Below are 13,405 nucleotides of genomic sequence, written 5' to 3'. Positions count from 1 at the left end.
GATATAAATTGATAATCAACATAACATGGTATTCTCTATTCATCGGATCCCAACAAACACAACATATAGAATTACAGATAGATGATCTTGATCATGTTCGGCAGCTCACAAGACCCGACAATTAAGCACAATGAGGAGAAGACAACCATCTAGCTACTGCTATGGACCCATAGTCCAGGGGTAGACTGCTCACACATCACTCCGGAGGCGACCATGGCGGCGTAGAGTCCTCCGGGAGATGATTCCCCTCTCCGGCAGGGTGCCGGAGGCGATCTCCTGAATCCCCCGAGATGGGATTGGCGGCGGCGGCGTCTGTGGAAGGTTTTCCGTATCGTGGCTCTCGGTACTGGGGGTTTCGCGACGAAGGCTATTTGTAGGCGGAAGGGTAGGTCAGGGGGCGTCGCGAGGGGCTCAGGAGACAGGTCGGCGCGGCCAAGGGTGGGGCCGCGCCGCCTACCCTCCTGGCCACCTCGTGGCCCCACTTCGTTGATCTTCGGTCTTCTGGAAGCTTCGTGGCAAAATAGGACCCTGGGCGTTGATTTCGTCCAATTCCGAGAATATTTCCTTACTAGGATTTCTGAAACCAAAAATAGCGTAAAACGACAATCGGCACTTCAGCATCTTGTTAATAGGTTAGTTCCAGAAAATGCACGAATATGACATAAAGTGTGCATAAAACATGTAGATATCATCAATAATGTGGCATGGAACATAAGAAATTATCGATACGTCGGAGACGTATCAGCATCCCCAAGCTTAGTTTCTGCTCGTCCCGAGTAGGTAAACGATAAACAAAGATAATTTCTGGAGTGACATGCCATCATAACCTTGATCATACTATTGTAAGCATATGTAATGAATGCAGCGATCAAAACAATGTATATGACATGAGTAAACAACTGAATCATAAAGCAAAGACTTTTCATGAATAGTACTTCAAGACAAGCATCAATAAGTCTTGCATAAGAGTTAACTCATAAAGCAATAATTCAAAGTAAAGGCATTGAAGCAACACAAAGGAAGATGAAGTTTCAGCGGTTGCTTTCAACTTATAACATGTATATCTCATGGATATTGTCAATGTAAAGTAATATAACAAGTGCAATATGCAAGTATGTACGAATCAATGCACAGTTCACACAAGTGTTTGCTTCTTGAGGTGGAGAGAGATAGGTGAACTGACTCAACATAAAAGTAAAAGAAAGGTCCTTCAAAGAGGAAAGCATCGATTGCTATATTTGTGCTAGAGCTTTGATTTTGAAAACAAGAAACAATTTTGTCAACGGTAGTAATAAAGCATATGTGTTATGTAAATTATATCTTACAAGTTGCAAGCCTCATGCATAGTATACTAATAGTGCCCGCACCTTGTCCTAATTAGCTTGGATTACCGGGATTATCGCAATGCACATGTTTTAACCAAGTGTCACAAAGGGGTACCTCTATGTCGCCTGTACAAAGGTCTAAAGAGAAAGCTCGCATTGGATTTCTCGCTATTGATTATTCTCAACTTAGACATCCATACCGGGACAACATAGACAACAGATAATGGACTCCTCTTTTATGCATAAGCATGTAGCAACAATTAATTTTCTCATATGAGATTGAGGATATATGTCCAAAACTGAAACTTCCACCATGGATCATGGCTTTAGTTAGCGGCCCAATGTTCTTATCTAACAACATGCATGCTCTAACCATAAAGGTGGTAAATCTCCCTTACTTCAGACAAGACGAACATGCATAGAAACTCACATGATATTCAACAAAGAGTAGTTGATGGCGTCCCCAGGAACATGGTTATCGCACAACAAGCAACTTAATAAGAGATAAAGTGCATAAGTACATATTCAATACCACAATAGTTTTTAGGCTATTTGTCCCATGAGCTATATATTGCAAAGGTAGAGGATAGAAATTTTAAAGGTAGCACTCAAGCAATTTACTTTGGAATGGCGGAGAAATACCATGTAGTAGGTAGGTATGGTGGACACAAATGGCATAGTGGTTGGCTCAAGTATTTTGGATGCATGAGAAGTATTCCCTCTCGATACAAGGTTTAGGCTAGCAAGGCTATTTGAAACAAACACAAGGATGAAGCGGTGCAGCAAAACTCACATAAAAGACATATTGTAAACATTATAAGACTCTACACCGTCTTCCTTGTTGTTCAAACTCATTACTAGAAATTATCTAGACTTTAGAGAGACCAAATATGCAAACCAAAATTTAGCATGCTCTATGTATTTTTTCATTAATAGGTGCAAAGAATATGGTGCAAGAGTTTAAACATGAGCACAACAATTGCTAAGTATCACATTACCCAAGACATTATAGCAATTACTACATGTATCATTTTCCAATTCCAACCATATAACAATTTAACGAAGAAGAAACTTCGCCATGAATATTATGAGTAGAGCCTAAGGACATAATTGTCCATATGCTACAGCGGAGCGTGTTTATCTCCCACACAATGAATGCTAGGATCCATTTTATTCAAACAAAACAAAAACAAAAACAAACCGACGCTCCAAGCAAAGCACATAAGATGTGATGGAATAAAAATATAGTTTCAGGGGAGGAACCTGATAATGTTGTCGATGAAGAAGGGGATGCCTTGGGCATCCCCAAGCTTAGACGCTTGAGTCTTCTTGATATATGCAGGGGTGAACCACCGGGGCATCCCCAAGCTTAGAGCTTTCACTCTCCTTGATCATGTTGTATCATCTCCCTCTCTTGATCCTTGAAAACTTCCTCCACACCAAACTCAAAACAACTCATTAGAGAGTTAGTGCACAATCAAAATATACATGTTCAGAGGTGACATAATCATTCTTAACACTTCTGGACATTGCACAAAGCTACTGAAAGTCAATGGAATCGAAATATCCATCGAACATAACAAAACAGGCAATGCGAAATAAAAGGCAGAATCTGTCAAAATCAGAACAGTTCGTATTGACGAATTTTATTGAGGCACCATACTTGCTCAAATGAAAATGCTCAAATTGAATGAAAGTTGCGTACATATCTAAGGATCACTCACGTAAATTGGCATAAGTTTCTGAGTTACCTACAGAGAATTTTTCCCAGATTCGTGACAGCAAAGAAATCTGTTTCTGCGCAGTAATCCAAATCTAGTATGAACCTTACTATCAATGACTTTACTTGGCACAACAATGCACAAAACTAAGATAAGGAGAGGTTGCTACAGTAGTAAACAACTTCCAAGACTCAAAATAAAATTAAAGTGCTGTAGTAAAAACATGGGTTGTCTCCCATAAGCGCTTTTCTTTAACGCCTTTCAGCTAGGCGCAGAAAGTGTGTATCAAGTATTATCGAAAGATGAAGCATCGATACCATAAGCTCCCCCATCTGTAGTGGTACTAAGGACTTTGTCAATTTTAGGCCTATAATAATATTTTTTTGGTTTAGGAACTTTAGAGACATACATAAATTTTTGCTCCTTACCCACATAAGCTTTCTCCTTATGTTTAACAGAAGAAAAAGTTGAACCCAAGGTTCCCATAGGTTTTTCAAGTTCGCCAATCCTATTGATTTGATCATCATGGACAACACAAGTTCCTAGGACACTAATTCTTTCATCAATTCCTCCTAAGGATTTGTCAAGTTCATCAGTTTTATCAAGTAACATTTCCAATTTAGTTTCAACACTTGGAAAAAATTTCTCGATGGTTTCCAACTTTTTCATGACATCTTCAAGAGAGGTTTCAATTTTAACTTCATTAACAGGTGATATTCCAAATAGACTCTCAATAATGCAACTAGCTTCTAAAGCAGGAGTACTTAGGAAGTTACCTCCTGCGAGACAATCAAGAACATACCTATTCCAGCTAGAGATACCAACATAAAAATTCCTGAGTAAGATAGTGGTGGAGTGTTTCTTAATGCACCTATTATGGGCATCACTAATTCTATACCAAGCATCTCTTAAACATTCTCCCCCTTGTTGCTTAAATAAACGAACTTCAACTTCAGGATTACTCATTTTAGCAATAGTAAATAAAGCAAACTAGATAAAGTAAATGCAAGTAACTAATTTTTTTGTGTTTTTGATATAGCAAACAAGATAGCAAATAAAGTAAAACTAGCAACTAATTTTTTTGTATTTTGATTTAGTGCAGCAAACAAAGTAGTAAATAAAACTAAGCAAGACAAAAACAAAGTAAAGAGATTGGGATGTGGAGACTCCCCTTGCAGCGTGTCTTGATCTCCCCGGCAACGGCGCCAGAAATTTTGCTTGATGCGCGTGGTTGACGTGTTGTCTTTCCGATCGACACGCGTCCGTTGGGAACCCAAAGAGGAAGGTGTGATGCGCACATCGGCAAGTTTCCCTCAGAAGAAACCAAGGTTTATCGAACCAGTAGGAGTCAAGAAGCACGTGAAGGTTGATGGCGGCGAGATGTAGTGCGGCGCAACACCAGAGATTTCGGCGCCAACGTGGAACCTGCACAACACAAACCAAGTACTTTGCCCCAACGAAACAGCGAGGTTGTCAATCTCACCGGCTTGCTGTAACAAAGGATTAGATGTATAGTGTGGAAGATGATTGTTTGCGGAAAACAGTAGAACAGTATTGCAGTAGATTGTATTTCAGTATAGAGAATTGGACCGGGGTCCACAGTTCACTAGAGGTATCTCTCCCATAAGATAAACAGCATGTTGGGTGAACAAATTACAGTTGGGCAATTGACAAATAAAGAGGGCATGACCATGCACATACATATTATGATGAGTATAGTGAGATTTAATTGGGCATTACGACAGAGTACATAGACCGCTATCCAGCATGCATCTATGCCTAAAAAGTCCACCTTCAGGTTATCATCCGAACCCCCTCCAGTATTAAGTTGCTAACAACAGACAATTGCATTAAGTATTGCGCGTAATGTAATTAATAACTACATCCTCGGACATAGCATCAATGTTTTATCCCTAGTGGCAACAGCACATCTATAATCTTAGAGATTTCTGTCACTTCCCCAGATTCACGGAGACATGAACCCACTATCGAGCATAAATACCCCCTCTTGGAGTTAACAGTAAAAACTTGGCCAGAGCCTCTACTAATAACGGAGAGCATGCAAGATCATAAACAACACATAGATATAAATTGATAATCAACATAACATGGTATTCTCTATTCATCGGATCCCAACAAACACAACATATAGAATTACAGATAGATGATCTTGATCATGTTCGGCAGCTCACAAGACCCGACAATTAAGCACAATGAGGAGAAGACAACCATCTAGCTACTGCTATGGACCAATAGTCCAGGGGTAGACTACTCACACATCACTCCGGAGGCGACCATGGCGGCGTAGAGTCCTCCGGGAGATGATTCCCCTCTCCGGCAGGGTGCCGGAGGCGATCTCCTGAATCCCCCGAGATGGGATTGGCGGCGGCGCCGTCTGTGGAAGGTTTTCCGTATCGTGGCTCTCGGTACTGGGGGTTTCGCGACGAAGGCTATTTGTAGGCGGAAGGGTAGGTCAGGGGGCGTCGCGAGGGGCTCAGGAGACAGGTCGGCGCGGCCAAGGGTGGGGCCGCGCCACCTACCCTCCTGGCCACCTCGTGGCCCCACTTCGTTGACTCTTCGGTCTTCTGGAAGCTTCGTGGCAAAATAGGACCCTAGGCGTTGATTTCGTCCAATTCCGAGAATATTTCCTTACTAGGATTTCTGAAACCAAAAACAATGACAAAGAATCGCCACTTCGGCATCTTGTTAATAGGTTAGTTCCAGAAAATGCACGAATATGACATAAAGTGTGCATAAAACATGTAGATATCATCAATAATGTGGCATGGAACATAAGAAATTATCGATACGTCGGAGACGTATCACCCCTCGAAGACGCGGGTTGCCGTCAGGTCAGAGGCCTTACCGTTACCGTTAATCTGACGGGTGGGGCTGCACAGAGGTGGGGCTGCATAGAGGGCAGTTCCTTTCTGACCGTCTCGTGCTGACGGGTAGCCATCCATCTACCGCTGACGCGTGGGCCGTTTTATTTACTGATTGTATACGCGGTGCTGCCAATGACAAATGGGGCCGCTCTATGGGGCTGCCGCAGCCAATGACCAGTGGGTCGTCTATTTATTTATAGAAAATTATATTGCCGCTCTGTGGGGCCTCCGCAGCCAATGACCGCTGTGGCAGGTGACTCTTATGCTAAACATTGTGCATCCCGACGTTGATCTAGCAGTGGCGGCGAGCATAGCCGTTCTGACCATGCCGATATCGGCATCGGCATCGGCATCGTTTGGAGGATGTCGTGCTCGAATAATAGTGGAAATGCGATATTATCTTTTACATGCATAATATATAGAAATAGTTAGATCTCTAAATCGATGCATATGAAGCTACATATATATTCTTGGTCATAATCCCCTTATCTAAAGGGGATGGATGCATGGCTTCACGTTGTCGTCGCTTTCATAGTCAGTATCTTCGTCGTCCGAGTAGTAGTACTTCCTGCACATTGTTCCGTCGAACACCTTCACTGTGAGCACATCATCGCCTTCATATTTGAAGTGTACGAAGCAGCCGAAATCCACACCGTGCGCGATGGCGAATTTCTCCCAGCCCTTGTCGAGGTACATCCGGCCTTGACCGTCAAATAGGACCTCCACGGTCTAGAGACGAGGACCACAGTCAGCTGCTCGCAGATACACCTTAGCTGGCTCCTGGCCGTCAAGATAGTCCGCAAACTTTTTTGGGAGAGCCTGCAAAGAGATCGAGTGCCGATCGTTTGAAATTAAAGGTTTTTTAGAACATGCCCATAATTAATCACATGCATCATATATGTGGGAACGCGTACGTACCTTCTTGACCAAAGGGTCTTCATAGACGACGATGAAGAACTCCTCTATGATCAATGGCAGTGTTGACGGTGGTGGTGACAATGATGATGATCCCCTTCCCCTTCCCCTTCCGGTCCGCGTCCGAGACGTGGAAGCCATGGCAATGGATCAAGTGTATGTGAACGAAGAAGAGAGAGGCAGAACCTATTGACACAAGGGATGGCCGTGTGGGTGTTTATAAGGGAGAGATGACCGTTGTAGGGGTTTACACAATAAAATAAGGAGGAGGTGAACGTTGGTGGGGGTTTACACAATAAATTAAGGAGGAGATGACCGTTGTGGGGGTTTACACAATAAATTAAGGAGGAGACGACCGTTGTGGGGGTATATATCTCAACAAAAAAGTAATGCGGACTATCTTGACGGAAATGGAACTTCGTGATATAGTTTATCATTTTACCATGAAAAGTAATGCCTAAAATAAATGGTAATTCGTGATAGTTTATCATTTACCGTAATGGCTACAACAAATCGTTGATGGTTTATCATTTTTTGTGTGAAAAGTAATGGCTACAAGAAATGGGTGATGGTGTATCATTTTTTGCGTGAAAAGTAATGGCTACAACAAAATCGGTGATGGTTTATCGTTTTTTGCGTGAAAAGTAATGGCTACAAGAAATGGGTGATGGTGTATCATTTTTTGCGTGAAAAGTAATGTCTACAACAAAATCGGTGATGGTTTATCGTTTTTTTGCGTGAAAAGTAATGGCTACAAGAAATGGGTGATGGTGTATCATTTTGCGTGAAAAGTAATGGCTACAACAAAATCGGTGATGGTTTGTCGTTTTTTGCGTGAAAAGTAATGGCTACAACAAATCGGTGATGGTGTATCATTTTTTTGCGTGAAAAGTAATGGCTACAACAAATCGGTGATGGTTTATCATTTTTTGCGTGAAACGTAATGCCTAAAAAGAGTTTATAATTTAGCTCGTGAAAAATAATGCAGAAAACCAAACTTTGCGTGAAGCTAACCGACGACAGAGAGAGAGGGTGGTGGCCCCGACCAGAGAGAGATAGGGGTTATCCTGCCCGTTAGATCATACGATCAACGGTCGGCGGGCACGATCCGCGTGACATGGGCTAGACCAATCCGGGCAATGTTGGGCGTCTGTGAGAGTTTGTGAAGGGAGAGGGCATAACTGAGTAGTATCAAGAAACCAAGGGCAAGTGAGTAGTAAACAGACTAAGGGATTCAAATATGAGATTTAAAAAATGGAAAATGCATGTTTTGTACAATGAAACCCATCTTGGCCTACCTCAAACTATTTGCAATACAAATATACATGAGTGTGAAAATTATGGCCTTATTCAGACAAAGTATGTTTTGGGAAAAGCTGTTTTGGGTAGGGCTTATTGTGGAAAACCATGCACCTTCATAGCTACTAGGTGATTTGAGAAGTGGCAATTTGTGGTAAAACTTGATTTATCTATGATTTGAGAAGTGGCAACTTGTGGTAAAGACTCCATGAGTAAGTGCCACTCTTTTTCGGAATTTTTGCACATTAAATAACTCATTTAACTGGTTAATCCCATTTGTTGACTCTCTGTTGACCAGCCACTTGAGGGTAAAACTGAGTATATTGCACTAGCCAGTATTAGCACCCAAGGGGAAAACTGAGCATACAAAAAATGCTAGTATATGACTCGAGGGTATACCTGAGTATATCTAAATTTCCAGGGTTAGACCCGAGGACGCGTGTTGCGGTGCAGAAGTGGAAGACGTGCCATTGTTGACGCGTGTCGCGGTGCAGACGTGCAAATAGTGGACGCGTAGGACGCGGGTCGCATTTAGGACGCGTAAGCCCCTCCTTCCCTCCCTCTGCACACAGTCGTCTCATTCTCACTCACGCACGAAACCACCCCTCTCACGTCCCATCAACTTCTCCAAATCGGAAAAACCCCAACCGCTCTACGCACGCTACCCTGCCGGCGATGGAGAAGAAGAATGCGCCGGCGGCCGTCGCCTCCGAGCCCGTCGCCTCCGCGCCCGTCGCCGCCGAGCCCATCGCCGCCGAGCCCATCGCCACCGAGCGCGTCGCCACCGAGGGCGGCGCATACAAGCGCGGCGCCTCCGTGAACTAGGCCTCTCTCTCGGCTGATGGACCACTTCACAAGATCGGTGAATGCTTACTGGCGAACGAGGAGTACGCCGACACCTACTCTACTATGAGGCAAGTCTGTAGAAATTGGCGCTCAGGTTTGCCTGAGCCCGACGTGCACCTGGACGAATGGATCATGCTAGACCACGCCCTTCCACGCGTCGCTGAGTTCACCTTCCTCCAACTCGCCACAACACGCTCCGTCACCATAGATCTATCGGAAGTTCATACAAGGTTCAAATTCCTCCATATCTACCTTTTTATTTTCAATCTTGAACATCTTAGTGCTGAATGTTATCTTCATCTATATATTTTAGATACTACTTCGTCGGCTTTTGCCGTGGCGTCATCGCCCAGAAGAACCCGCCGCACAAGATACGGCTTCCGAACCCACTCACAAAGGCATCGAACACTATGTTTGAGGCGCAGATGCCATCTGTTTTTCTGGATTCAGTCGCTGTAATCAAATCCCCGACTATGGTCTTCGTTGCCGCACAATTCCCGCCGGAAATTGGTTGGGTCGATGAGAGCACTCCAACTAAGGATATATATGAAGATTGGGGAGAAGAAAGATTTTCGATCGAGAACCATTGTCTGCGTTGCATTACCCCATTCAATGGTAAACTGTATGCAGTAGCTGCGGACAATTTTGAGATCGGAAGAATAGTGTGCACCAATGTATAGTTTAGCAGCGCGCGAGCACTATCAAGATGGAGACACTAATTTCATTTCCAGAACTTGGACGTCAGAAGTTCTACCTTGTGAAGTCGGATGGTGATCTGCTGCTTGTGTTGTTGGTCAACCGGGCTTTGGCGGGCAAACCATTGGTGTACCGTGTGGACACTCAGAGCCGCTCTCTCCATCCGGTCAGTAGCATTGGCAGTAATGCCTTCTTCGTGAATCATATCCGGTCTATCTCCATCGACACTAGAGTGCACCCGACACTTCGACCTGGCTGCATCTACTACACGGATTTGGGTTATATCAGAGAGTACTCTCATGATACAAAGGCATGGGATGAGTGGCCACTACGTGTGGATAGAATAGGAAACTACGGTATGAAAAATGAACACAGGCCATACCGTCTGGAGGATGTATTGGCCGCACACTGCAGACGGAACGAGTTCAACCAATATTTCCTTGGGGTAATGCACGAATGGAGCGACGAAGAAATATATGAGGAGGAATGAAGAACAAATTCATTCATCTTGGGGTATCCTAATCTTCTTGTTGTCCATACATTGCGTGCGTCTTGTATATTTTTCAGCTTAGTTTGTCGTGAACATTAACAACGTTATTGGCTGCTTTTGGCTGCTGTATGCAGTTTATGTATTATACTTATTTTTCTAATTATGCTGTTGTGAATTTATCATATACTAGCTTCTAGATTTGCTGCCATATTGGGAAAAAACGAGGGCCAAAAGGAATAAATAACCCCATAGATTTGCTACTAGATTTGTTGCCATATTGAAGAAAGACAGAAATAGAAGCTTCTCTAGATTTGATACTAATTTGGTGAAAAAGACAGAGAGAGAAAGAGGGGAAAAGGTGCTCTTCAAAATGCCAATTTGGGCCGAGAGAGACAAAACCCAGCTCCTGCTCACGTGCAACCAAACGCTTCTCGTCCTGTCCCACGCGGTCCCTTTCTACTAGCCCCACGCGACGCGGCCCCACGCGGCCCCACAGACGACGCGGCGCAACACGTCAGCACAGAACGTCCAAATAGACGGATTCCTTCCGTCTGAGCTCCTTCTGCAGGTTTCAGACATAGGCTTGGGGAAAACTGTGGAAAAACTAAGGGGCTGGGGAAAACTGAGTACAACTAAGGGCACGAAAATAGAAATCCCTATTTTATTCGTATCCAACACCAATCAACTTATTTGAAATAACTCTCAGAGATGAAATACATTATGGACCAGAGAGCTAATCATACACAAATAAAAAATACTAACGAGATCTGAACAAAATTCAAGTGAAAGAACAAGAGCTAAACGCAGTACCAGAAAACTAGAACACTCGCAGAACAATAACATCGAAAACTAGAGCGTTCTATGCAATTAAAAAGGAGAGGGTCTTTCTCCAAAACAAATGTGCCGGGATCCAACATATTCTACAGAAAAAAAACAAAACAAAAAAAAAGACGCTCCAAGAACAACGCATAGCGTATGAAGCAATAAAAATATAGCGCATAAAGAGATGACCTGTTGCTTTGCTGATGAAGAGGGGATGCCCAAGCTTTGACGCTTGTACCTCTTGAATATGTCTTGGGTGCAGGGGAATATCCAAGCTTGAGCTTTTGTCCATTCTTCATCTCGTCAAATCATTCTTCTCTCCCTACACTTGAAAACTTCCTTCATATAAAACTTCACACAATTCTTTATTAGCAGCATTAGTACAATCAAAATAAATAAATCCACTTTGATTCAGTACTAAAATAGATCAAACATATATTAAAGAATTATATAATGTATCAACCTTTGAAAAATCCCTTTGATCAAAATAACTCAAAAAGAAAGTGATTTAAGAGGCAAATGCAAATAGTGCAGAAATCTGTTAAAACAGAACAGCAGGTAAAGATCGATTTTTTAGAAAATTCTCTGTTGCTCATCTCGAAAAGTGGTCAACTACCGAAAGTTAGATAATAACCTGGGGCATATTCGTAAAAATGAGAGCTCAAAATTACGATCTGGCTATTTTTACGAATTTTTAAGGTAACAACACAAAATCGGTTTTCAGGATAGCAACTTCCCCAAATCCTACTTTCTTCCTATTAGAGGCTATTCTTGGCACAAAAATGAAATAAAAATGATAAGAAGAGGTTATTACAGAGGTAATAACTTCCAACACTCAACAAAAAGAAAAATTACAGAAAATAAACATGGGTTATCTCCCAAGAGTGCTTTTCTTTAACGCCTTCCAGCTAGGCGTAGAAAAAATGCGAGCATCAAGTATTATCAAGTGAAGAAGCATCAACATCATAATTTATTCTAATGAAGAGTCATAAGATGACTTCTTTATTTTTTGAGGGAAGTGTTCCATACCTTTGATTGAGTGTAAATTGATATTTAATAATCTCATCTCTCATATCAATAGCAGCACCAACAGTTCTAAGAAACGGTCTTCCCAAAATAATTGGAAATGAAGCATTGCATTCAATATCCAAAACAAAAAAATCAACAGGGACCAGGTTATTATTAACCACAATAAGAACATTATCAACTTTCCCCAAAGGTTTCTTTGCAGCAATATCAACAAGATGAACATCCAAATAACATTTTTCCAACGGTGGCAATTCAAGCATATCATAGATTTTTCTAGGGATAACATAAATACTTGCACCAAGATCACATAAATCATTGCAATCAAAGCCATCTATTTTCATCTTAATGATGTGCTCCCAGCTATCTTCTAACTTTTTAGTAATAGAGGTTTCGCGTTTTAATTTCTCCTCTCTAATTTGCATAAGAGCATTTGTAATGTGCTTTGTAAAAGCCATATTTATAGCACTAGCATTAGGACTTCTAGAAAGCTTTTGTAAGAACTTAATTACTTCAGAGATATTGCAATCATAAAAATAAAAGCCATTTTTATCAAAGGTAAAAGGACTCTTGTCTCCCATACTCCAAAAAATTTCAACAAACTTATCAGGAGCAGTTTCAGTGGTTTTTGGCAATTTTGTAGAAGCAGCGGGGACTTTTCCTACACCAATTACTTTACCATTAATAGTAGGAGAGTGTCTAGCATTTGAAACTTCATTACTACTAGTGGTGGTGATGGTACAAATTTTAGTCGAATTATTATTTCTAGCAATTTCATCTTCTCTTTCCCACCTAGCACGCAATTCCGCCAACATCCTAACATTTTCACCAATTCTAACTTGAATGGCGTTCAAAGTTTTACTTTATTTAACATCATGACGCAAAACTTTTAATTTAAGTAAATCAAAATCATGAGCAAGGCTATCAACTTTAGAAGCAATAATATCAATTTTGCCAAGTTTTTCCTCAACAGTTTTATTGAAAGCAGTTTGTTTACTAATAAATTCCTTAAGAATGACTTCAGGATCAGAGGGTGCACTTTTATTGTTTTTGTAGGAATTAACATAAGAATTGCCATAAGCATTACCATTATTAGAAGGATATGCCCTATAATTGTTGCTACCAAAATTATTCCTATAAGCATTGTTGTTGAAATTATTGTTTTTAATGAAATTCACATCAACATGCTCTTCTTGAGAAACCAAAGAAGCTAACGAAATATTATTTGGATCAACATGCATTTTAACATTAACAAGCATAGACATAATAGTATCAATCTTATCACTCAAGGATGAGGATTATACGACAGAATTTACCTTTTTACCTTGTGGAGCTCTCTCACTGTGCCATTCAGAATAATTTATCATCATATAATAAAGT

Source organism: Lolium perenne, chromosome 2 (assembly GCF_019359855.2).
Source record: "Lolium perenne isolate Kyuss_39 chromosome 2, Kyuss_2.0, whole genome shotgun sequence".
Lineage (NCBI taxonomy): Eukaryota > Viridiplantae > Streptophyta > Magnoliopsida > Poales > Poaceae > Lolium > Lolium perenne.
Note: the sequence above shows the minus strand (reverse complement) of the source record.